Here is a 23,425-nt window from a genome sequence, read left to right as displayed (position 1 = left end):
GTGACAAGTGGAGTGCCGCAGGGCTCCGTCCTGGGCCCGGTTCTGTTCAACATCTTTATTAACGACTTAGACGAAGGGTTAGAAGGCACGATCATCAAGTTTGCAGACGACACCAAACTGGGAGGGATAGCTAACACTCCAGAAGACAGGAGCAGAATTCAAAACGATCTTGACAGACTAGAGAGATGGGCCAAAACTAACAAAATGAAGTTCAACAGGGACAAATGCAAGATACTTCACTTCGGCAGAAAAAATGGAAATCAAAGATACAGAATGGGGGACACCTGGCTAGACAGCAGTGTGTGCAAAAAAGACCTTGGAGTCCTCGTGGACAATAAGTTAAACATGAGCCAACAATGTGATGCGGCAGATAAAAAAGCCAATGGGATTCTGGCCTGCATCAATAGGGGAATAGAGTCTAGATCCAGGGAAGTCATGCTCCCCCTCTATTCTGCCTTGGTCAGACCACACCTGGAATACTGTGTCCAATTTTGGGCACCGCAGTTGAAGGGAGATGTTGACAAGCTGGAAAGCGTCCAGAGGAGGGCGAGTAAAATGATTAAGGGTCTGGGAACAAGCCCTATGAGGAGCGGCTTAAAGAGCTGGGCATGTTTAGCCTGCAGAAGAGAAGGCTGAGCGGAGACATGATAGCCATGTACAAATACGTGAAGGGAAGTCATAGGGAGGAGGGAACAAGCTTATTTTCTGCTGTCCTGCAGACTAGGACATGAAACAATGGCTTCAAACTACAGGAAAGGAGATTCCACCTGAACATCAGGAAGAACTTCCTCACAGTGAGGGCTGTTCGGCAGTGGAACTCTCTGCCCCGGACTGTGGTGGAGGCTCCTTCTTTGGAGGCTTTTAAGCCAAGGCTGGATGGCCATCTGTTGGGGGTGCTTTGAATACGATTTCCTGCTTCTTAGCGGGGGGTTGGACTGGATGGCCCATGAGGTCTCTTCCAACTCTACTATTCTATGATTCTATGATTCTACACATTACTGGGAAAATGCCGGCGGATGTGCTGGAAAATGTGGACACATAATGTGTACTTCGAACCACATAAATGCAAGGTTGATAAAGTATGGCCATCCAAATCTTGTTGGCCTGAATCTTCTAGCATTTGCCACCATTGATTCATGCTGGGGCAGATGGGGATTGTAATCCAACAACATCTAGAGCACCATATTTTGTCTACCCCTGACATAAACCTATAGAAACAATGTACAGATAAGTCATTATTGGAATTGTATGTTCACATTGAAGTCAGTTCCTCTCTGATTTTATGCAGAATTACAAACAAATAAAAAGATACAGTCAGCCCTCCACATTCTGCGTCTAAGGATTCAACCATCCATGGCTTGAAAATATTTTTAAACTCCAAAACCCAAACATTGATCTAACTATTTTATATAAGGTACACCATTTTATTATGCCATTGCCTCTAATGGGCCTTGAGCATTCATGGATTTTGGTATCCACGGGAGGTCCTAGAATAAAATGCCAGTGGATACCAAGAGGCCAGTGTACCATATATTACACTCTACTGTCCTTCCTTTTTGCTGATGTGTTTCTTACCCTATGGGAAGAAAAAACCTGGAAAATGGTACACAAGAGGTTTTTTTTTTAACCTTTGTTGCACATATAAAAATAGAAGCTTGTCTTGTCTTTCTGGGCATGTCACTAACAAATAATTCTTAAAATCCTCATTGGTATAACACTGACAGATGGATTCCTTGCATTATCAGGTCATTTCCCCATTTGAGGACTTCAAGGTCCATGTCAGTGTTGCAGGATTTAATTAACGGCAGTGTCTCAGTGTCACTGAACTAATTACTGCTTTCCCAAAAGAAAGTCTATGCATGGGGTGGGGAAGGGAGGGACAAAGACTCTCCCCGAAAGAGATGAAACTTGATAACAGCAGGCATCTTAAACACAACTACAGAGTGGCTTCTTGGCAGAGAACTAATGGAGCTTATGAAAAAAGTACAACATTCATTCGTGGAGGTTTCTTGCAAGATACAGTTTCACCATTAAGTCTTCATCTTAATCTGCCATTACAGACTAAATTGGTTAGGGAAAGTTCTTGCCTCCTGAAGTCCGCTGTAACAGGGGACTACAGTAATCCAATTTACTGCTGCCTCCATTTTCAAACAAGGTTGTTACTATTAATGGGTTTTCGTTTTTTATGCAGCAGCACTTTTATAAGCCAATCTGAGTACAAAACGGCAGTTAAAATTATGTTTTCCCCACTTAAAATTGTCTAGTTTTTTATTATTTGGTAATTGTGGTGCAAACAGCCATCCCTCAAAAATAAGGTTATTGCAAACAGTTTTCCGATTTAGGCTGCAATTGAAATCAAGTAGGAGAATATTCTCTCTTTATGTACCAAGAGCTAGCTAGGTTTCTGGCTTTCTTCTCTTCAACTCTAATTGTTGTTGTAGTATACAGTGTTCCCTCACTACTTCGCAGTTCATTTTTGCGGATTCGCTGTTTCGCGGTTTTTCAATAAACTCTAAAAGACTATTATAAATCATAAAAAATTACAATTTACAGCCTAAGGAAGGGAGGAAGGAGAAGCCAAAGCGAGAGAAAAGGAGACCAAGCGGCAACGGGAAGAGAAGGAAGCAATTTATCAACACATGATAAAGACTTAAAATAGTGTATAACTACTAAAATAACGTATAAATATTAAAATAAATATAGCATCCCTACTTTGTGGATTTTCACTTATTGCAGGTGGTCCTGGAACCTAACCCCCATGATAAGTGAGGGAACATAGTACCTTCAAATCATTTCTGACTTTTGGCTACCCTATCATGGGCGTTTCTTTGCCATTACCTTTTTTTGAGGAAGAGAGATTGGCCATTGTCACCCAGTAGGTTTTATGGCCAAGCAGGGATTTGAACCCTAGTCTCCAGAAGTATAATTCAATGCTGAAACCAATTTGGAAAACTTCAGCCAAAGTTCTCCTATTCAGATTCAACTTCATGCTGTCACAAATTTGGTTACAGAAGAATATATCCTGTAAATCTTGGCAAGTTTTTTTCCCTTGACTGAACAGCTTTTAAATAGTTAGAGTGGAAACAGGATATATACCACCTCTCTTTGGATATTGGGGAGAAATGGAATACAGGGCTGTTGTTAGACTAGTTTGTTTTTTTTTTCATATCAGGAGGGACTTGAGCAACTGCAAGTTGCTTCTGGTTTGAGAGAATGGGCCGTCTAGAAAGACGTTGCCCAGGGGACGCCAAATGTTTGATGTTTTACCAACCTTGCGTATAAGAAAACAGGAAATAACACTTTCAAACCAGGAACAGAAAATTTGTCAAATGTTGTTACATAGTACAACCCACAAGTTTATTGACAATATTAAAAAGTATTTTATTGAAGTATTAAAAGAGTACTATCATACTTAGTCTTCTCTTCACCAGGTTGAATACGACCAGCTTCTTCAAGTGTTTATTCCCCATACTTATGTTGGAAGGTTACTTTTAAAAACATATATTCTTGTTACTTGTTTGCAAAGCAACTTCCTACACTTTTTGTTAGATACAAAACTCTTTCTGGATTGATAAGACAATGGCATTTAAAATGGATGCTATTAATACTTGTTTTACTGTTTGGAAAGTAATCTTTTATTGCTATTTTTAAAAAAGTTCTTAGGGTTTATAAGAGAATGGCATAAAACGAAACCAAAAAAATTGGTCAAAATGCCGTTGCAAATATCTAAAAATGCCCATTTAAAGCAACTTCAAAAAGTTTTTTTTATTGTACCAGTATATAACTTTCTGGTAATAGTAAAAGACACACTTAAAGGACATTCTGATTTGCTCCACTGCTTTGAACCTCATTGTTCTCTTGTTATTGAGAAAAGTAACATATAGTAGGTGTTGTTGTTTGTAACTTCTCGGTTCCATGCTGTGCAAAAATCACTCCTGTTAGTATGATTTATCTCCCTAGTTCATGCTTCTCTGCCAGTGGCTTTCTTTGGCATCTGTGAACACTCAGAGCATGGATTGTCGAAGGTTTTCATGGTTGGAATCACTGGGTTGCTATGAGTCTTTCGGTCTGTATGGCCATGTTCCAGAAGCCTTTTCTTCTGATGTTTCTCCCACATCTGTGGCAGGCATCCTCAGAGGTTGTGAGGTATGTTGGAAACTCACCGCATGGGTGCTCCTTTTTCCCCTCATCCCAAATGCTGGTTCATGCATACACCCAGATTTTGTCAATTGGCAACTTTGCTGCTGAAGTGGGAACCAAGAGAAATGGATCCACCTTGATGATTTGCTTTAGCTTGAGCTGCAACATCCAATACTGACTTCAGCTTCCCTACTTTTTCTTCAGGCACCCACTGTCCAGGTGGACGATAGAGGCTTTTCCTAACTGTTTCCCTAAACTCAGCTCAACAGAAACATTTAGCTGACTGCAGAAATCACACAAAATTTTCTATCTTCAGCCATCTGCTCTTGAGAAGGGCACTCCCTGCTTGCTGAAACCACTTTTTCAGGCAGCATCTGCTGTCTCTTCCTTGCTTTCCTCAGAAGACATGTGTAAGCTGTATTGAATGTCTTGCTGTTCCAGCTTGTTACTAGAAAGCTGAGAAGAGAAAACTAGTGATCTATTTAGCCATGTCATGCACTAAAGCAACAATATTCTGAATTTAGACTTCATACCTAAATCCTTTGTCATGACATTAAGGGGGAAAATAATGGATTGGGATAGGTACACTGAATTCCACTGAATACTAAAGTTAGGATGGTTCTTGAAGCCGTATTTCCCATTACTATGTATGGTTGTGAAAGCTGGACAGTGAAGAAAGCTGATGAGAAGAAAATCAATGCTCATGGAACGTGATGCTAGAGGAGAGTTCTACGGATATCATGGACTACTAAAATGGTAAGCATATGGCTCCTAGAGTAAATCAAATCCAAACCTCTCTAATGATTAAATCAAGACTATCATACTTTGTCATATCATGGCTCACTATAAAAGAAAATATTGCTTGGTAAGGTATAATATAGTAGGAAAAGAAGATGATCACAAGGAAGTTGAGGCCTAATTCTGCATGACTTGAGCAAGGTCTTTGAGGATAGATGACTTCGAGATCTCTCATTCATGAGGTCACCATAAGTGGAGGTTGACTTGACAGTAGAGAAGAGGAAGAGGAAGAGGAAGAAGAAAAAACAAAGAACCCCAGAAGATTCGGGAGGATGTCACTTGATGAAGATGCAATTGGGAAAAGAATATTCTATAATTTTGCACCCAATGAACTGGGCTACAAGGAGCCCCCAGTGACCCAGCGGGTTAAATTGCTGAACTTGTTGACCGAAAGGTTGGCGGTTCCAATCTGGGGAGTAGGGCGAGCTCCCACTGTTAGCCCCAGCTTCTGCCAACCTAGGAGTTCGAAAACATGCAAATGTTAGTAGATCAATAGGTACTGCTCTCGCGGGAAGGTAACGGCGCTCCATGAAGTCATGCCAGCCACATGATCTTGGAGGTGTCTATGGACAACATCGTCCCTTCAGCTTAGAAATGGAGATGAGCACCAACCCCCAGAGTCGGGCATGACTAGACTTAATGTCAAGAGAAAACCTGTACCTTTACTGAACTGGGCTACAGCCTGAGATGTTTCTGATACAATATTTGTTAGTTCTTACTCTGTTGAACGATTTTTATTACTATTTGCTCATCTTTGCTATGAGAGATGTAACAAGTCTACCTGCCTGGAATCTGCCTCTAAAATCACAGAAGAGTCATAGAATGTGCTCTGGATCCTGCACAGAGATAAGTATCAGCTTTTATAAGAGCTGTTCTTTTTCCACAGTTGCAGTTAAAGTGGGGGGAAAATACATTTATCTTGTTCCAGACGTGAACAAAGCAATGAGGCTTTTGGTCTGAGCACAGGAGATAGTGGTTTTTCAAGTGAAACCAATACACACACACACAAGATCCCAAAATAGATTAGTGGAATAGGATGAGCAGAACTCCCATAAGGGAAGGAAAGTGAGCTATTAATACTTTTCACTCACTTCTCTCTTTTGCTACTGAATTCAAAATGTACCAGGAAGATTTTCCATTCCCCTTTCCATTCCCTGTTCACATTTCATAACAGGTGTATTATTGTTATCAAGGTAATCTATATCACAAGAGGACAAAGTTAAAACCATCTGGAATGCCTACATTATTTTTTTGTTACAATATATATATAGGTAAAGGTGAAGGTTTTTCTTCGATATTAAGTCTAGTCGTGTCCGACTCTGGAGGTAGGTGCTCATCTCCATTTCTAAGCCGAAGAGCCGATGTTGTCTGTAGACACCTCCAAGGTCATGTGGCCACTGGCATGACTGCATGAAGCGCAGTTACCTTCCCACCAGAGCAGTACCTATTGATCTACTCACATTAGCATGTTTTGAACTGCTAGGTTGGCAGAAGCTGGGGCTAACAGCAGGAACTCACCCCGCTTACTGGATTCCAACTGCTGATCTTTCAGCCAGCAAGTTCAGTAGCTCAGTGGTTTAACCCACCACGCCAGCGGGGGTTCTCTCTCTCTCTCTCTCTCTCTCTCTATATATATATATATATATACAGTAGAGTCTCACTTATCCAACATAAATGGGCAGGCAGAATGTTGGATAAGCGAATATGTTGGATAATAAGGAGGGATTAAGGAAAAGCATATTAAACATCAAATTAGGTTATGATTTTACAAATTAAGCACCAAAACATCATGTTATACAACAAATTTGACAGAAAAAGTAGTTCAATATGCAGTAATGCTATGTAGTAATTACTGTATTTACGAATTTAGCACCAAAATATCACGATGTTTTGAAAACATTGACTACAAAAATGCGTTGGATAATCCAGAATGTTGGATAAGTGAGACTCTACTGTATATCATATATATGTGTGTGAGAGAGAGATCTGAATTCAGAGAACTAGTTGGTCTGTGTATATTCACAAATGAAGTTGCTATACCTGCAAACATGTAATACTTCAGAAGCAGATGTTTTTTTTCCTGATCCTGAAGTCGGCTTTTCCACTCATACCCATAATTTGGCCCAGGATCAGATTCCTAAATGTAGGTCAGTAACTCTTACTTTTCCTATATCTTCCAGGTGTCATCAATCTAGAATGAGAAGGTGACGATTCTTTTGCACCTACATGTCTTCTTCTTTCAGCTATATTACAAGCATCTGGCTTCTTTTTTATTTCTTTGTCAGTACAGTAGAGTCTCACTTATCCAACACTCGCTTATCCAACGTTCTGGATTATCCAACGCATTTTTGTAGTCAATGTTTTCAATACATCGTGATATTTTGGTGCTAAATTCGTAAATACAGTAATTACTACATAGCATTACTGCGTATTGAACTACGTTTTCTGTCAAATTTGTTGTATAACATGATGTTTTGGTGCTTAATTTGTAAAATCATAACCTAATTTGATGTTTAATAGGCTTTTCCTTAATCCCTCCTTATTATCCAACATATTCGCTTATCCAACATTCTGCCGGCCCGTTTATGTTGGATAAGTGAGACTCTACTGTATATGATTTTATGTTCTCAATTGAGTCGGAGGGGGCGGGACGCATAATTAATAATATCCTCTGCTGTTTCCATTTGGTTTCTCTCCTTTTAAATGGGCGCACTTTTAATTGGTTTTAATTCTATACATGGTGTAGCAGTAACCACATTTTAATGGTTGCAAAGCTTTAGTTTTAGCTGTATTTAACTTTTGTAAGATGCTTTGACTCTCATGGCATCACCATCATCACCATCACAATAACAACAATAGAAGGGTTGCAACTCAGCTTTTACTTAGGCACTCTCTCTCTCTCTCTCTCTCTCTCTCTGTCAAAAAGTCAAATCAATTCTGGTAGGCCTCAGTGCATATAGTACATTTTCTAAATTGAATTTTAGTAACACTGTGCTTTGTATTGAACCCTTTTGCTGGTCCCTGAAGAATCATACAAGGTTTGTTCAAATAGATACTTGGCCATGACCAAAACTGAAATTGCTTCACACAATACAACCTGCAGAAACAAATGAAATCAGAAGTTAATTTCCACTTTCAAGCCAGGCTGTATAGTGTTTGGATTAACGGGTGTCCTCTTTGCAACTTGTGGTGGAAAACAGAAATGTGCCACAATGGGGGTTTCATACCAAGTACAGTAGAGTCTCACTTATCCAATACTCGCTTATCCAACATTCTGGATTATCCAACGCATTTTTGTAGTCAATGTTTTCAATACATCATGATATTTTGGTGCTAAATTCGTAAATACAGTAATTACTATATAGCATTACTGCGTATTGAACTACTTTTTCTGTCAAATTTATTGTTAAGCATGATGTTTTGGTTCTTAATTTGTAAAATCATAACCTAATTTGATGTTTAATAGGCTTTTCCTTAATCCCTCCTTATTATCCAACATATTCGCTTATCCAACATTCTGCCAGCCCGTTTATGTTGGATAAGTGAGAGTCTACTGTAATTCTACTTTTGCCATCCTAGGTATTCAATCTGACTGAGACCTCTTTTACACTGCCATATAAAATCCAGATTATCTTATTTGAATTGGATCATATGGCAGTGTAGACTCATATAATTCAGTTCAAAACAGATAAAGTGGCGGCACAGCGGATTAAACCTCTGAACTGCTGAACTTGCTGACTGAAAGGTTGGTGGTTCGAATCTGGGAAGCGGAGTGAGCTCTTGCTATTCTCCCCAGCTTCCGCCAACCTAGCCGTTCGAAAACATGTGAGTAGATCAATAGGTACCACTCCCGTGGGAAGGTAACGGCGCCCTATGCAGTCATGCTGTCCACATGACCTAGGAGGTGTCTACGGACAACGCCAACTCTTCGTCTTAGAAATGGAGATGAGCACCAACCCCCAGAGTCGGACACGACTAGACTTAATGTCAGGGGAAAACCTTTACTTTTATCTATAAAATCCAGATTATCTGCTTTGAATTGGATCATGTAGCAGTGTAGACTCATATATAAGCCATGTAAGCCACCCCGAGTCCCTTCGGGGAGATGGGGCGGGGTATAAAAATAAAGTTATAATTGTTGTTGTTGTTGTTGTTGTTGTTGTTGTTGTTGTTGTTGTTATTATTATTATTATTATTATTATTATTATATATGCATGATCTGCTTTGATCATCTGGATTATATGGCAATGTAGAAAGGGACCCCAGTGGAGCAAATGGCCAGTCTTCCCGGTTGGGGTTTTTGAGAGCAGTAAGTCAAATGTGTGTTGAAACCATTCTGTTTGTGGTCATGAGATGGTTAAAACCGGCTCCCTTGAGCGGAGAAATACTGCAGCTGCCTGCTTTCTGTGCCAAATTGAAAGGGGACCCGGCCTGAGGGGAAATGTGTCTGGAATTTCTTAATCCCCAAAGTGTTATGAAATGAGGGCTCTCTAGGGAGTCTCTCAAAGCCCTTTGCTATATGGGGGGAATGGGCAATTGGAGAGCTGGCCCTGCTCTGGATGTCTTTCATGAGTTGATATATTTCTATTTCGACAAGCTTTTATCTGCTTTACAATCCTGCCTATGCGTCTTTTTGAAATGCCACTGTATTTTAGTTATACTTTTATATTGAATTTATAAATTCATATTGCATTCTGGTATTAAATTGTTTGGAGGGGCACAAAAATGGCAAGATAAATGGAAATCAAGCTGTGTTCCAGCTACAGGCCTCCCTAAACTGACCTTGAAAAGACCTGAAAGGTTCATGAGAGTACATTTGGCTTGGCTCAGCGACTGAAACGCAGGGAAAACATGTCCAGACAACGATGCCTCGAAAGTGGGCTCTTTGTTTTAACTTTTCTTTTTAGTATTGTGTGCTGAGCTGTATGTAAAAAGGTAAAGGTTTTCCCCTGACGTTAAGTCCAGTCATGTCTGACTCTGGGAGTTGGTGCTCATCTCCATTTCTAAGCCGAAGAGCTGGCATTGTCCGTAGACACCTCCAAAGTCATGTGGCTGGAATGACTGCATGGAACGCCGTTACCTTCCCGCTGGAGCAGTACCTATTGATCTACTCACATTTGCATATTTTCGAACTGCTAGGTTGGCAGGAGCTGGAGCTAACAGCAGGCGCTCACTCCGCTCCCGGGATTTGAACCTGTGACCTTTCGGTCTGCAAGTTCAGCAGCTCAGTGCTTTAACACACTTCGCCACCAGTGATGACCGTCACCCCAGCCTTCAAATTGATTTGAAAACGCAGCGGAGAGTTCCGTGGATTGCTCACCAAAGGAACGGAACGGGACCGCAGCAGACTATTATTAAGAGATCTTTTTTTATTTCTCTTTCCCCTTCCGTGAACTATGTAACAAAATCCCCCAATAAAAGTAGCATTTATTTTAACAATAACACTCTCTATCTGGTTATTTTGTATCTTTTTCTGACTCCTTCCTTTGCCTGCAATTTCTCTCTCTCTTGCGTCCCTTTAACTCCGGCTGAGGTTCTCCGCCATAGATTAACATGGTGGACGATATAAATTGGCTCATATCTCTATCAAAATTACCCCTAGAACGCTCCTCTTTTAGACCTAACCCTTTCTAAGGCTCCTGACTCGAAGACAACCAGCAGAACCGGAATCGGTCCAGTTTTCGGCACCTCAACAGCTGACTGTCAAACGGGACCGACGGCTCCTTTCAAGCTAAACTGCTGCCTTATCCCGGACTTTCCTCTCCCCGCGGCCCGCGGAATGGTTTTAAGAGATCCCTAGCCCCTTTCTGTGTACTGGGGATGGGGGAATCGCTCTCTCGCGGGGGAGACATGGATCTCCAAGTACCCTCACCCTCTTTGCAGCTGCCAGGGGGTGCCCGGACGGGTGCCCTCCACGTTTCATTCATACCTTCATGATTTTATGAAGGAGAAGGACACTCTTCCCCAGACCTACCCCTGGACTTATGAAATCCTATACTTCCAAAGACTGCAACCCACATGTGCCCCTTCCCCATGCCATTTCTATGAATTCCTTATGAACTCTTTTCCCTCATGTATTTGTGAATTTTCATATTCTATGTACTTGGACACTCTCATGACTCGCCGTTGTATGAACTTCTAACCCTTGGGCTAACTTCATGAATTGTGAAATCATGCTGCCAGAACTCCACTTCTCCCCAGATGTTGTATCAAATGTTTTCTATTGTTTATATCATTCATGATTCCCCTTTATGCAATGTCACCCACCTTTATGGATTCTCCCCCTCGATGGATTGTCACCTTGCCGTGGTGAGGGGGCTTGCGTGTTCCGATGAACCTGTGGGCACTGGAGTGATGCACTCCCAGGAGTGGCCGCAGGGGAGGTTCCAGACCAAGCACAATCCGAAGACCCAAAGACCTCAACGGCGGAGCAGGCGGAGGATAACATGGTACATGTTACAACGGCTGTGAAGGCGGAAGAAGGCTGCAACAGACTGAGAAGCCACTGTCGTTGTGTTAACCACACCACTGCTGGAACCTCACTCTGTGAAGACTATGTGTTGACCGGCCGTGCACCGACCTCCACACATTAAAAAAAATCACGCACAGGCGTCTTCCAACAAAAATAAAAACAAACCTACAAAAGTCCCATGGCGATCAGCGAGTGGCGACGGGGGCAGGACTGTGAAATCTGGAAGCCCCTAGTCACAGACTGGCACATGGGCGGTGGATATGGACTCAGTCGTTCTACCTCAAGGACCGAGGCAGTTGAGTAGTCCGGCAGCTGTATCCATGACTGAGCAGCCCTTTTTAGGATCCGCTCTGCTCACCCCACACGGGGAAGGGGCTAGAAAAGGTGCCCTAAACATAGTCTGCCTCTCCTACCCTGACTGGACTGCCGCGTCCAGAGGGGTCACCACTCTGCGGCCAAAAAAGAAAAATGAACTTTGGAACATGGAACGTACGGACATTGTTAGATAACACTGACAGCGAGCGCCCCGAACGCAGGACTGCTCTCATTGCAAGAGAGCTGGGACGCTTCAAGATCGACATAGCAGCCCTTCAGGAGACCCGGAGAGCAGGAGAGGGGCAGCTGAAGGAAGAAAAGGGAGGCTACACCTTCTTCTGGAAGGGACTACCTGAAGAAGAGCGAAGAAGAATACACGGAGTTGGCTTTGCTATCAGAAACGACCTGGTGAAGCACCTGACTGAAGCACCCACTGGCATCAACGAACGACTTTCAACCCTCCGAATTAACCTTGCCAAAAACCAACAGGCAACCATCATATGCGCCTATGCACCAACTCTAGATGCTGACGAAGACATCAAGGAAAAATTTTACTGTCAGCTGGATACCATCCTATCGGAGATACCTAAGGAGGACAAAATCATCCTCCTGGGGGACTTTAACGCAAGAGTCGGAAGGGACTCTGACCTGTGGCCAGGGATCATAGGAAAAGACGGGGTCGGAAACAGCAACTCGAATGGCATCTTGCTTCTCACCAAATGCGGAGAGCACAACCTTGTCATCACCAACACGCTCTTCCGCCAGAAAAACAAGCTCAAGACATCATGGAAGCACCCTCGGTCAAAGCATTGGCACCTCCTGGACTATGTTATCACACGTGCCAGAGACCGCCGCGATGTGCTTCTCACAAGAGCCATGACAGGTACTGATGACTGCTGGACAGACCACAGGCTAATCCGATCCACGATGGCTATCAAGATCGTCCCCAAACGCAGACTCCAAGGAAGGAAAACAAGGCGAAAAATGAACACCCAAGCCCTTCAGGTGCCCTCCAAACGAGCCCTTCTCCAAACAACACTCAAAGATCATCTACCCACAGAACACCCCGAAAATGTTGAGGAACATTGGAACAAACTGAAGACCTCCATCATCACAGCCTGCGAAGAAAGCATTGGATACCTAACTAAGAAACATCAAGACTGGTTTGATGATAACGACAAAGAGATCCAACAGCTGATTGATAACAAAAGGAAAGCCTTCCAAACATGGCAGAGAGACACCAACTGTGCTGCCAAGAAAAAGATCTATGCCAGTGCAAAAGCCGAGGTCCAAAGAAGGACCAGAGAACTCAAGAACATCTGGTGGACAAAGAAGGCTGAAGAAATCCAACACCTTGCAGATACCCATGACGCTCAGGGATTTTTCAAAGCCACAAAGATCATTTATGGACCAAGAAACCATGGCATACAGCCCCTACGCTCATCAGATGGAACCAAAATTCTGAAGGACAAAACATCAATTGCACTACGTTGGAAAGAGCACTACCAGAACCTGCTGAATCGCAGCTCCAATGTGGCCGAAGAGACCCTCTCACAAATCCCGCAACAACAAACCAGGGATGAGCTTGCAGCACTGCCTAGTTTGGAAGAAGTCAGCAATGCCATCAGCCAACAAAAAAACAACAAAGCTAGCGGACCTGATGGGATTCCCGCTGAAATCTTCAAAGAGGGTGGACCTGAGCTGATGCAACAACTCCACCAGCTTATTGAAAAGGTGTGGATGACCGAGAAAATCCCAGCAGACTTCAAGGATGCCACCATCATCACCCTTTTCAAGAAAGGGGACAGAACAGACTGCGGGAACTATCGTGGTATCTCCCTTCTAACCTCCGCCGGGAAAATCCTCGCAAGAATCCTTGCAAACCGCCTTCTCCCTGTCTCAGAAGACACCCTCCCAGAATCCCAGAATGGCTTCCGCCCCTCCAGAGGAACAGTGGACATGATCTTCACTGCTCGACAGCTCCAAGAAAAATGCAGGGAACAAAACCAACCTCTGTACATGGCATTCATTGACCTTGCAAAGGCATTCGACACAGTGAATCGCAGCGCTCTCTGGACCATCCTCCAAAAAATCGGGTGCCCTGACAAATTTGTGAACATCCTGCGGCTCCTCCATGATGACATGATGGCAACAGTCTTGGACAGCAACGGCTCCCAAAGTGACCCATTTAAGGTTGAATCAGGTGTCAAGCAGGGATGTGTTATTGCCCCCACCTTATTTTCCATCTTCATCGCTATGATACTTCACCTTGTTGATGAGAAGCTTCCCACCGGAGTGGAAATCATCTATCGGACAGATGGCAAGCTATTTAACCTCAGCAGACTGAGAGCCAAAACCAAGGTCACCACAACATCTGTTATAGAACTCCAATATGCTGATGACAACGTAGTCTGTGCGCGTTCAGAAGAAGACCTACAAGCCACTCTAAACACCTTCGCAGAAGCATACGAGAAGCTCGGCCTCTCACTGAACATCGAGAAAACCAAAGTGCTCTTCCAACAGGCACCAGCTAATCCCTCTGCAAAGCCAGGAATACAGCTTAACGGTGCAACATTAGAAAATGTTGACCATTTCCGCTACCTTGGTAGCCACCTCTCCACAAAAGTCAACATCGACACTGAAATACAACACCGCCTGAGCTCTGCGAGTGCAGCATTTTTCCGTATGAAGCAGAGAGTGTTCGATGACCGGGACATCCGTAGAGAGACCAAGGTGCTTGTTTATAAAGCCATTGTCCTCCCAACCCTGCTCTATGCCTGCGAAACGTGGACTGTGTACAGACGTCACACCAAACTCCTGGAGCGTTTCCATCAGCGTTGTCTCAGGAAAATCCTGCAAATCTCTTGGGAAGACAGGCGGACAAATGTCAGCGTGCTTGAGGAAGCAAAGACCACCAGCATTGAAGCGATGCTCTTACGCCATCAACTCCGTTGGACTGGCCACGTTGTCCGAATGCCCGATCACCGTCTCCCAAAGCAGCTCCTCTACTCTGAACTCAAGAATGGGAAACGGAATGTTGGAGGGCAGGAAAAGAGATTTAAAGATGGGCTCAAAGCCAACCTTAAAAACTGTGGCATAGACACTGAGAACTGGGAAGCCCTGGCCCTTGAGCGCTCTAATTGGAGGTCAGCTGTGACCAGCAGTGCTGCGGAGTTTGAAGAGGCACGAACGGAGGGCTTAAGGGAGAAACGTGCCAAGAGGAAGGAGCGTCAAGCTAACCCCGACCGGGACCGCCTTCCACCTGGAAACCGATGTCCTCACTGCGGGAGAATATGCGGGTCAAGAATCGGTCTCTTCAGTCACCTAAGAACACACGCCCAAGATACCAAGGTTGGAAGACCATCGTCCTCGAACGTCGAGGGATCGCCTAAGTAAGTAAGTAAGTAAGTAAGTATGGATTCTCCTTTATTTCCTTGAAATCTATCTATCTGCCTATATGTATTTGTACTCTTTGGGATCCCCGGAAAATATGTATTCTTCCCAGCAGGGTTTATGTTCCAACTTTATTTTAATTTTCATTCTATCCCATATAATTGTCAAATCATGAAATCAAATGGGAAATATTATGACCCCCACGTGAACCTTAGCCCCATGACCCAGACCTCCCTTCCCAAAAACAAAAGGATAATCTGCCACAGTTTAACCCAATCTCATTCCGATCGCATGGACAATATAGGGTTTGAGTCACCAGATTCCTAAAGGTGACTCGCCCCCAAGGCAAACATTGTCATATCCCAGGCCAGGGCACCTCCTGTGGAGCCCGTCAATGACGGCTCATCACCACCCTTCTTCACTTCCCGTCTGACACCCCAAGACATATCTAAAATCTGTGAACGTGACAGGACCCCGGACATCCTTGATGGGTGCCATTAATTCCTTTAGAAATCGGCTGGGCCAGGATTAATCTGATATTTCCTGTCCGGTCACCTCATTGTTTCAATAGCTCCCGCCTCCTCCTCTCTGATTGGCCCGAGTGGGGACAAAAAACGGCTCCCCATTGGGCCAGCAGAGCAAGGCGGGAAACGAAAGCCCGCCTCGCTCAACCTCTCAGCCTATCCACGATCAGATGGGCGGGGGAGCAGGGCGGGAAATTCAAAGGGCTGTCAGACCGAAACATTGTATAAATATGGCTTTATTTGAAACATGTGTTACGCTAGTAGATTGAATGAGCGCTATTAGCGTCCTTTTCAGCTGAATTGCTCAATAAAAACTCCTTGGCGGATTTTCCTTCATCTTTGGCGGACCTTCTTCATTTCAGGCTTCAGGTTGTATTGCGGCTTATATTCTCCTTTTGGCTTCGCCAAGGTCCGTTCCCTCAGGACCGGGTCGGGTCTCTCCTAAAGGGCCCGATCCCCTAAAGTGCGGTCGACAACACCAGGACTCCTGAGCTGTATGTAGGCGTCCATATTTTTAGCTTCTCTGCTGTTTAAGTACTGTACTTTCTATTTTGCACATTGTGTTGAGAGTTGTCAAATAAGTTTTGAAGAGTTTACCCTTTTCATCCTCCGATTTGCTTTTCTTTTTTCTTAACTTTCCTGATATTGCAGAAGCTATATGTGCATTTCAATCTGTTTGAAAGTAAACTACCACAAGTAGGTGCTCAGCTTTCCATTCAATGAAATTCTCAATGTCTTGGCTATCTACACACACACAGGGCTTTATCAGTTTTGATTGTTGCCCATGCATGTCCTATATTGGACCTTTTAATGGCACGTGGATGACTGTTAACATGTTATGCATTTTAAATTATGTTTATTCAAATTATGGCCTGTTTAATCTGTTTTTAGTATGATGCTTGTAGTTTTTACCGTTGTTTTTATGATGTTAATGGGATTTGATTGGACTTGTCTCCATGTGAGCTGCTCCGAGTGGGGAGATGGAGGCGGCATAGAAAAATAAAGTTAATAATAATAATAATAATAATAATAATAATAATAATAATAATAATAATAATACAAATGTACCTGTTTCTTTGAAACCCCATACTTTTCTGTGCATAGATTAATTCATACACCAGTCTCATCTATACAGGATCCCAAAATCAAGGCTCAGAAGTTAATACTGGAAGAAGTAGTTGTCCACGTATTATTTTTATGTCTTCAGTTTTCCTTCATGATCTAGTTGAAACAGATATAAAACCTCACATTGTTCAGTTGAATCAAATGGCCATTTGCATTCCACCCATCACTTTCTGACAGCTTTGACTAATCCCTGCAGTTCTTTAATTAATCTATTTGCTGATTCATAGCCTGTTAAGTTTTGGCATGCTAGGAATCAACAGCGATTATCCAAATTCCTGTTGACTGATTCCTCCCATCCCCCCAATAAAACCTCAGACTTGCAAGCGTACACCTCAAGATGGCTTAATGAATTAAACATGTTTGGCAATCCCTGTTCTAAGTTCGCTTTCTTTAGACTTATATATAATTTCCTTTTGTGGCTGCCTCCCACTCTGGGCTTGGTTCTGGGGTTTTTCGGTGGTCTTGGCCACCAGTGAGAAGTGGTGGTCCCTCATGTCTTTTTAAAAACGGCTTTTCCACAAAAGGCAGAAAGTGGAAAAATGATTTATTAAGATCTATGCAACCATTAATTTGTTAAAGGGGCCAATGATTTCCATTGGCCTTTACAACCTCCCACCTGCGCATTAACTGGCAATGCACCGTTTTGTTAAGAAGCAGAGATAATCAAATAAATAGAGATAATCACACTTGCAAAAAGCAAAAATATAGCCTGGATCTGTGTAGGATCATGCAATGGGACTTACGTCCAAAAAGGTGCAGCTGTACCAAATAATATAAAAGTAATGTTATATTCCTGGAATATGGTATGGAGTCACGGTGGAAGGAGGCCATGGTAATATTTCATAAGAGGGAATAATAATGTAGTTCTGTTTAATAAGAACTTTAGAGACTAGCCGTAAATTTAATGGTAGTTTCTAATCCAAAGTGTATTTTGGCTTCAGTGGCTGCCATTTAATTGATTTAGGGCTAGTTTTACTTTTTTCTTCTCTTTTCCACTAGGAAGAGAATGGAGTTATTGAGTCTTTACACAAGAGCATGATGATACAAGAACTATCACATGCAGGAACAGATGTTTAGTCTACCAATTAAAAGAAATAGTTCAGGCTATTCCCTGTTTAAACAGGACATCCAGGATAACATTTATCCGTAAGTAAAAATAAAGATCTCAGTAGAAGTAGAAGAAAGTAAGAATAATTTCTAAAATAGTATCCAATGAATGAAATGAGACAGTGGAATTAAATAAATAACCTTTTAAAAACAACAGCGTCCACAAATGAGTGCTACCTTCATTAGTAAAGGTAAAGGTTTTCCCCTGACATTAAGTCCAGTCGTGTCTGACTCTGGGGGTTGGTGCTCATCTCCATTTCTAAGCCAAGGAGCCGGCGTTGTCCATAGACACCTCCAAGGTCATGTGGCCGGTATGACTGCACGGAACGCCTTCATTAGCCAACCAAAATCTAGAAAATACATCATAAAAACTTTTGAAGTTCCACTGACTTATAAATCAGGGAAAGATGTTTAAAAACCACACAGGATAAGAATCGTTATAGTATATGGGTTTTTTTAAAAATCATGTCAAAAGCGAATTGAGGCAAGTTGCTTCTGGTGTGAGTGAATGAACCGTCTTCAAAGATGTTGCCCAGGGGACGCTTGAATGTGTTACCATCCTGTGGGGGGCTTTTCTCACGTCCCCGCATGAGCTAGGGCTGAAAGACGAACGCTGATCCTGTCTTGTGGATTTGAATAGCCAACCTTCAAGTCAGCAGTTGAGCCGGCACAAGGGTTTACCCATTGCGCCACTGCAGCTCCTTACTGTATGAGTAATAGGTCTACATATTGTGTACATATTGTATCAGATACATATTGTATCAGATGTTGTTTCTGTTCTGATTTATTTGTTCTAAAAGGATCTCAACGTAGGCATTGTTTTTAAGGTATATGTTTTCATATATCAGTTTAGTGGTCTTATATTTCTGATTTTATATATGAATATTCTGAATTGTAAGGGATGGGCTGACATTTATTATGTGAGGCGGAAATACTTGTTGCATTCTTATTTCAGATTGGAAACACCTATTTTCATCTGTCACAATTCCAAAGGAGTGCAGTGCGACTTGCCTTAAAAGCTGGTATCTTGCTGAGACTTGTGGTGCATTTTGGAGAGAAAAATGTACATTAAAGTATAGGCATATTTTCGGAGTACACATGGATTAAAATGCATGGTTGTTGATACATGTCTTCAAGTCAACTTATGGAAAAAATTTACTCAAAAGTGGTTTGCCATTGCCTTCCTCTGAAACTGAGAGAGAAAGTGCCTTGCCCAAGGTCACCCAGGGGATTTCCATGGCTGAATCTTTGTCCAGTAGTCAAACCACTACTGTGGGCTCCCTATAAAAATGCATAGGAAATGTAAAGGTTTTCCTTTGAAATTAAGTCTAGTCGTGTTGGACTCTGTGGGTTGGTGCTCATCTCCATTTGTAAGCCAAAGAACTGGTGTTATCCGTAGACACCCCCAAGGTCATGTGGCCAGCATGACTGCATGTAGTGCCGTTGCCTTCCCGCCGGAGTGGTACCTATTGATCTACACACATTTACATGTTTTCAAACTGCAAGCTTGGCAGAAGCTGGGGCTAACAATGGGAGCTCACCCCGCTCCTTGGAGTCAAACCACCAAATGGTCAGCAAATTCAGCAGTTCAGCAGTTTAAGCCACTGTGCCACTGGAGGCTTCGTGCATTAAAGTTCATGCATATTTTCGGAATACACATAGATTGAAATGCATGGTTGTTGATACATACCTTCAAGTCAATTCTGACTTATGTAAATGCTGCAGTAGGATTTTCTTAGTAAGATTTACTCAAAAGTGGTTTGCCATTGCTTTCCTCTGAGGCTGAGAGAAGATGCCTTGGCCAAGGTTGCCCAGGGGATTTCCATGAGGATGCCCTTTTGAGTTTCTCAGAATCTTAGTCCAGTAGTCAAACCACTACTGCGGAATCCCTATAAAAATACATACAATTCAAAAATGTGCACAACATACTTAAAGGTATACAATAAATGTACACAATGAAAAAGTTTAGATTAAATGTGGACAATAGTAAATGTCTACAAAAGCACATAAATGTTTAAAAATGTACATAATAATAATAATAAAAACTTTATTTATACCCCGCCACCATCTCCCCAATGGGGACTCGGGGCGGCTAACATGGGGCCATGCCCAGAGCAATACAACATAATAAAATATAAAAACAACATATCATACATGAAAATATGCACACATATTTTTAAGACAGAAGAATTTGTTGTAAGAATAAAGAACTTTAATGAGAATAAGACTGGTGACTGATATATCCCTAGCCACTATAATAAATTTTATCTACCTGAATTATAACTAAGAAATCCATGTGACTCATACGTGTGCCAACTTGAATAGCAATAGAATCTGCAGTGAGGAGAAATAAAACCCAAACTCTTAATTCCCACTTTTGTGGAACTTTGCTCTAGTTTTTTTCCCCACTAGAAGAAGCAGCAAGAGATTATGTCTTTACCCCCATAGGGATAAAAGCAGGCAGTAAAGACATTTTTAACAGAAAGATGGTCTGAGGAAAAGAGTTCACAGCTTCTTTCTATCTCCTCCATTCTATATTTTTTTGTTCCAGATTACAGCCTTCCAGGTGGCTTTCTGTTTTTCAATAATCAGGGCAAAAAGTTATACACAATTGTACATAATGAGTAATTGGCCTTTGTGACAAAGTCCCATTTCCTGATGTGGCCATGCTGACCTGCACGACCACATCATCAGGCTCTCATCTGTCTTGGTTCACTGTTTGTTGAAACAAAATCAGCCGCACAATCTCAATTCTGACACAGCTCATTCATTTCCCCTAGAATGTCTGGAAAGTTGACATCATGCTGGGCAACCTGAATAAATATATATTCTGGTGCTTTGTCTCTAAATACACATCCCAGATTTTAGCTCTTTCATAGAGCAGTCCTTCTCCTTTGAGCCTGACAGGAATTTTGATCACCGGGTTTCAGGCTGTAAAAAAAGATGGAATCAACCTTTAAGTATTTTTTAAAAAATTCCTGGCTAGACCACTAATATTGTACAGTCAAGGGTCACATTTTAGCAAACAGAGTCCTATAAAAGTAAGATTTGGATCTTTCTTCAACAGTTGTCCCTAATGGGCAAAGGGATCTTGTAGCTCCTTTGAGGCTGAGAGCTCCTCCAGTTAAGAAAAAAGGTCTCTGTTTTTTTCTGGAAATCTACTTGTTTTCTTTTGGAGATCTACATGTTTTTTCCCATTCTGAAGTATTCTAAGGAACTTCCTGTATTATCCAGGATTTGTCATTCCCATGGCTTAGGTCAGTTGAAAATTGACCCACTCTTTTCCAAAATGAAATGTATCTCTCCTTGGCTGAATGATCTAGAAACTAACCAAGAAGCATGGTTACATTTTTTTCAAGACCTAGGACCTCAACAGATGGAGGCCCTCAAGCTGGGGGAAAGTGGACATCAGCGGGGCAGCGGGGCAAATACGACGGGGAGTGGGGAAAACTTCTTCACTTCACTTCACTTCACTTTATTTCTTAATTAGTCGCTCTTCACCAGAGTGCTCTGAGTGACTTACAATTTAAAATATCAATTCCACAATATAAAAAACATTCAACATAAAAATATTCAACATAAAAACATTTAACCTAAAAAAATTCAACAGTGACTATTTGGCAAATTAGATCTGATTTACTTAAATGCACAACCAAACAGCCAAGTCTTGAGCGCTTTTACAAAATGTCGCTACTCCGACATTGCTCTAACATATGGAGGCAATGAGCTCCACAGAATTGGAGCATAGGTCGAAAAGGCTCTACGCCAGGGGTCCCCAAACTTTTTAAACAGGGGGCCAGACCATTGGAGGGCCGGACTATAGTTGGCCACCGAGCAATAAATAATAATAATAATAACAACAACAACAACAACAACAACAACAACAACAATAATTTATAAGAGGGTTGGAAGAGACCCTTTGGGCCATTGAGTCCAATCCCCCTTTGCCTTTGTGCACCGAAAGCACAAGCAAAGCACCCCTGACAGATGGCCACCCAGAATCAATGTTAATAATAATAATAATAATAATAATAATAATAATAATAATAATAAAGAGGATTGGAAGAGACCTCTTGGGCCATTTAGTCCAACCCCCATCTGCCTTTGTGCGCCATAAGCACAAGCAAAGCATCCCTGACAGATGGCCACCCAGCCTCAATGTTAATAATAATAATAATAATAATAATAATAATAATAATAATAATAAGGGTTGTAAGAAAAGAAGAGACCCCTTGGGTCATTTAGCCCAACCCCCTTCTGCCCTTGTGCTGTGGGGGCCGGATAAATGGCTTCGATGGGCCGCATCCGGCCTCCGGGTCTTAGTTTGGGGACCTCTGCTCTACGCCTTGTAGCTTCACCCTGTGTCCTGCATCGCCATCCCACAGGGGAAAGCATAGCTGCTCAGCTTCCTCCAATGCTTTCCCGGGCTTACTGGATGAGAACACAGGAAGTGTCCTGTATTCTCAGAGCTCTGCCCTAGGATGCTTGCAGGATGGAGCTCCACCGGAAGTAGCCCTGCGTGATGTGATGGGCTCCGGCAGGCTCCATCCTGCCTCTGTCCTGCAAGCATTGTAGGAGAGGCTGAAGATTAATGTGATGGGGTCCCTAAATTCAACAGCAATCAAGTGAAGAAAATAGGGATGCTGGCAATAAAAAAAGATTTAAATGGTTAAGTAATGCATTATTCTTAAAGTACTTTAACACTTTGGTCAACATTAGGAAATTCTTCCTAATGTTCAAGTGTAATTCCTGTAAATTGAAACCATTGCTCCAAGTCCTAGTTTCCAGGGCAGCAGAAAACAAGCCTGCTCCGTCTTCCTTATGACATCCTTTCAGATATTTAAACACGGCGATCTTGTCTCCTCTCAAACTTCTCTTCTGTAGGCTAAACATACCCAGCTCTTTAAGATGGTCCTTATAGGGCATGATCTCCAGACCTTTGATCATTTTAGTTGTCCTCCTATGGACAACTTCCAGCTTGTCAATATCACTTTTAAACTGTGGTGCCCAGTATTCCAGGTGAGGTCTGACCAAAGCTGAATAGAGAGGTACCATGACTTCCTTTGATCTAGATACCATACTCCTTTTGATGGAGCCCAAAATATCATTGGCTTTTTAAGCTGCTGCATCACATTGCTGGCTCACGTTCAGCTTGTGGTCTACTGAGACTCCAAGATCTCTTTCACGTGTACTATTGTCAAGCTAGACGTCACCCATCCTGTATCTTTGCATTTCATTTTTCTGTAGTATCCTACATTTCTCCTTGTTGAACTTCACTTAGTTAGTTTTGACCCAGCTCTCTAATCTTTTGAGGTAGTTTTGTATTCTGATCCTCTGAAGCATTAGCTATTCCTCTTAATTTGGTGACATCTGCAAACTTGATAAGCCTGCCCTCTAAACCTTCATCCAAGGTTTCTTCTTTGGAGGCTTTTAAGCAGAGGCTGGATGGCTATCTGTCGGGGGTGCTTTGAATGCGATTTCCTGCTTCTTGCAGGGGGTTGGACTGGATGGCCCATGAGGTCTCTTCCAACTCTACTATTCTATGATTCTA

Source organism: Anolis carolinensis, chromosome 4 (genome assembly GCF_035594765.1).
Source record: "Anolis carolinensis isolate JA03-04 chromosome 4, rAnoCar3.1.pri, whole genome shotgun sequence".
Taxonomy (NCBI): domain Eukaryota; kingdom Metazoa; phylum Chordata; class Lepidosauria; order Squamata; family Dactyloidae; genus Anolis; species Anolis carolinensis.
The sequence above is the reverse complement of the archived record's forward strand: the minus strand, read 5'-3'. Positions refer to the sequence as shown.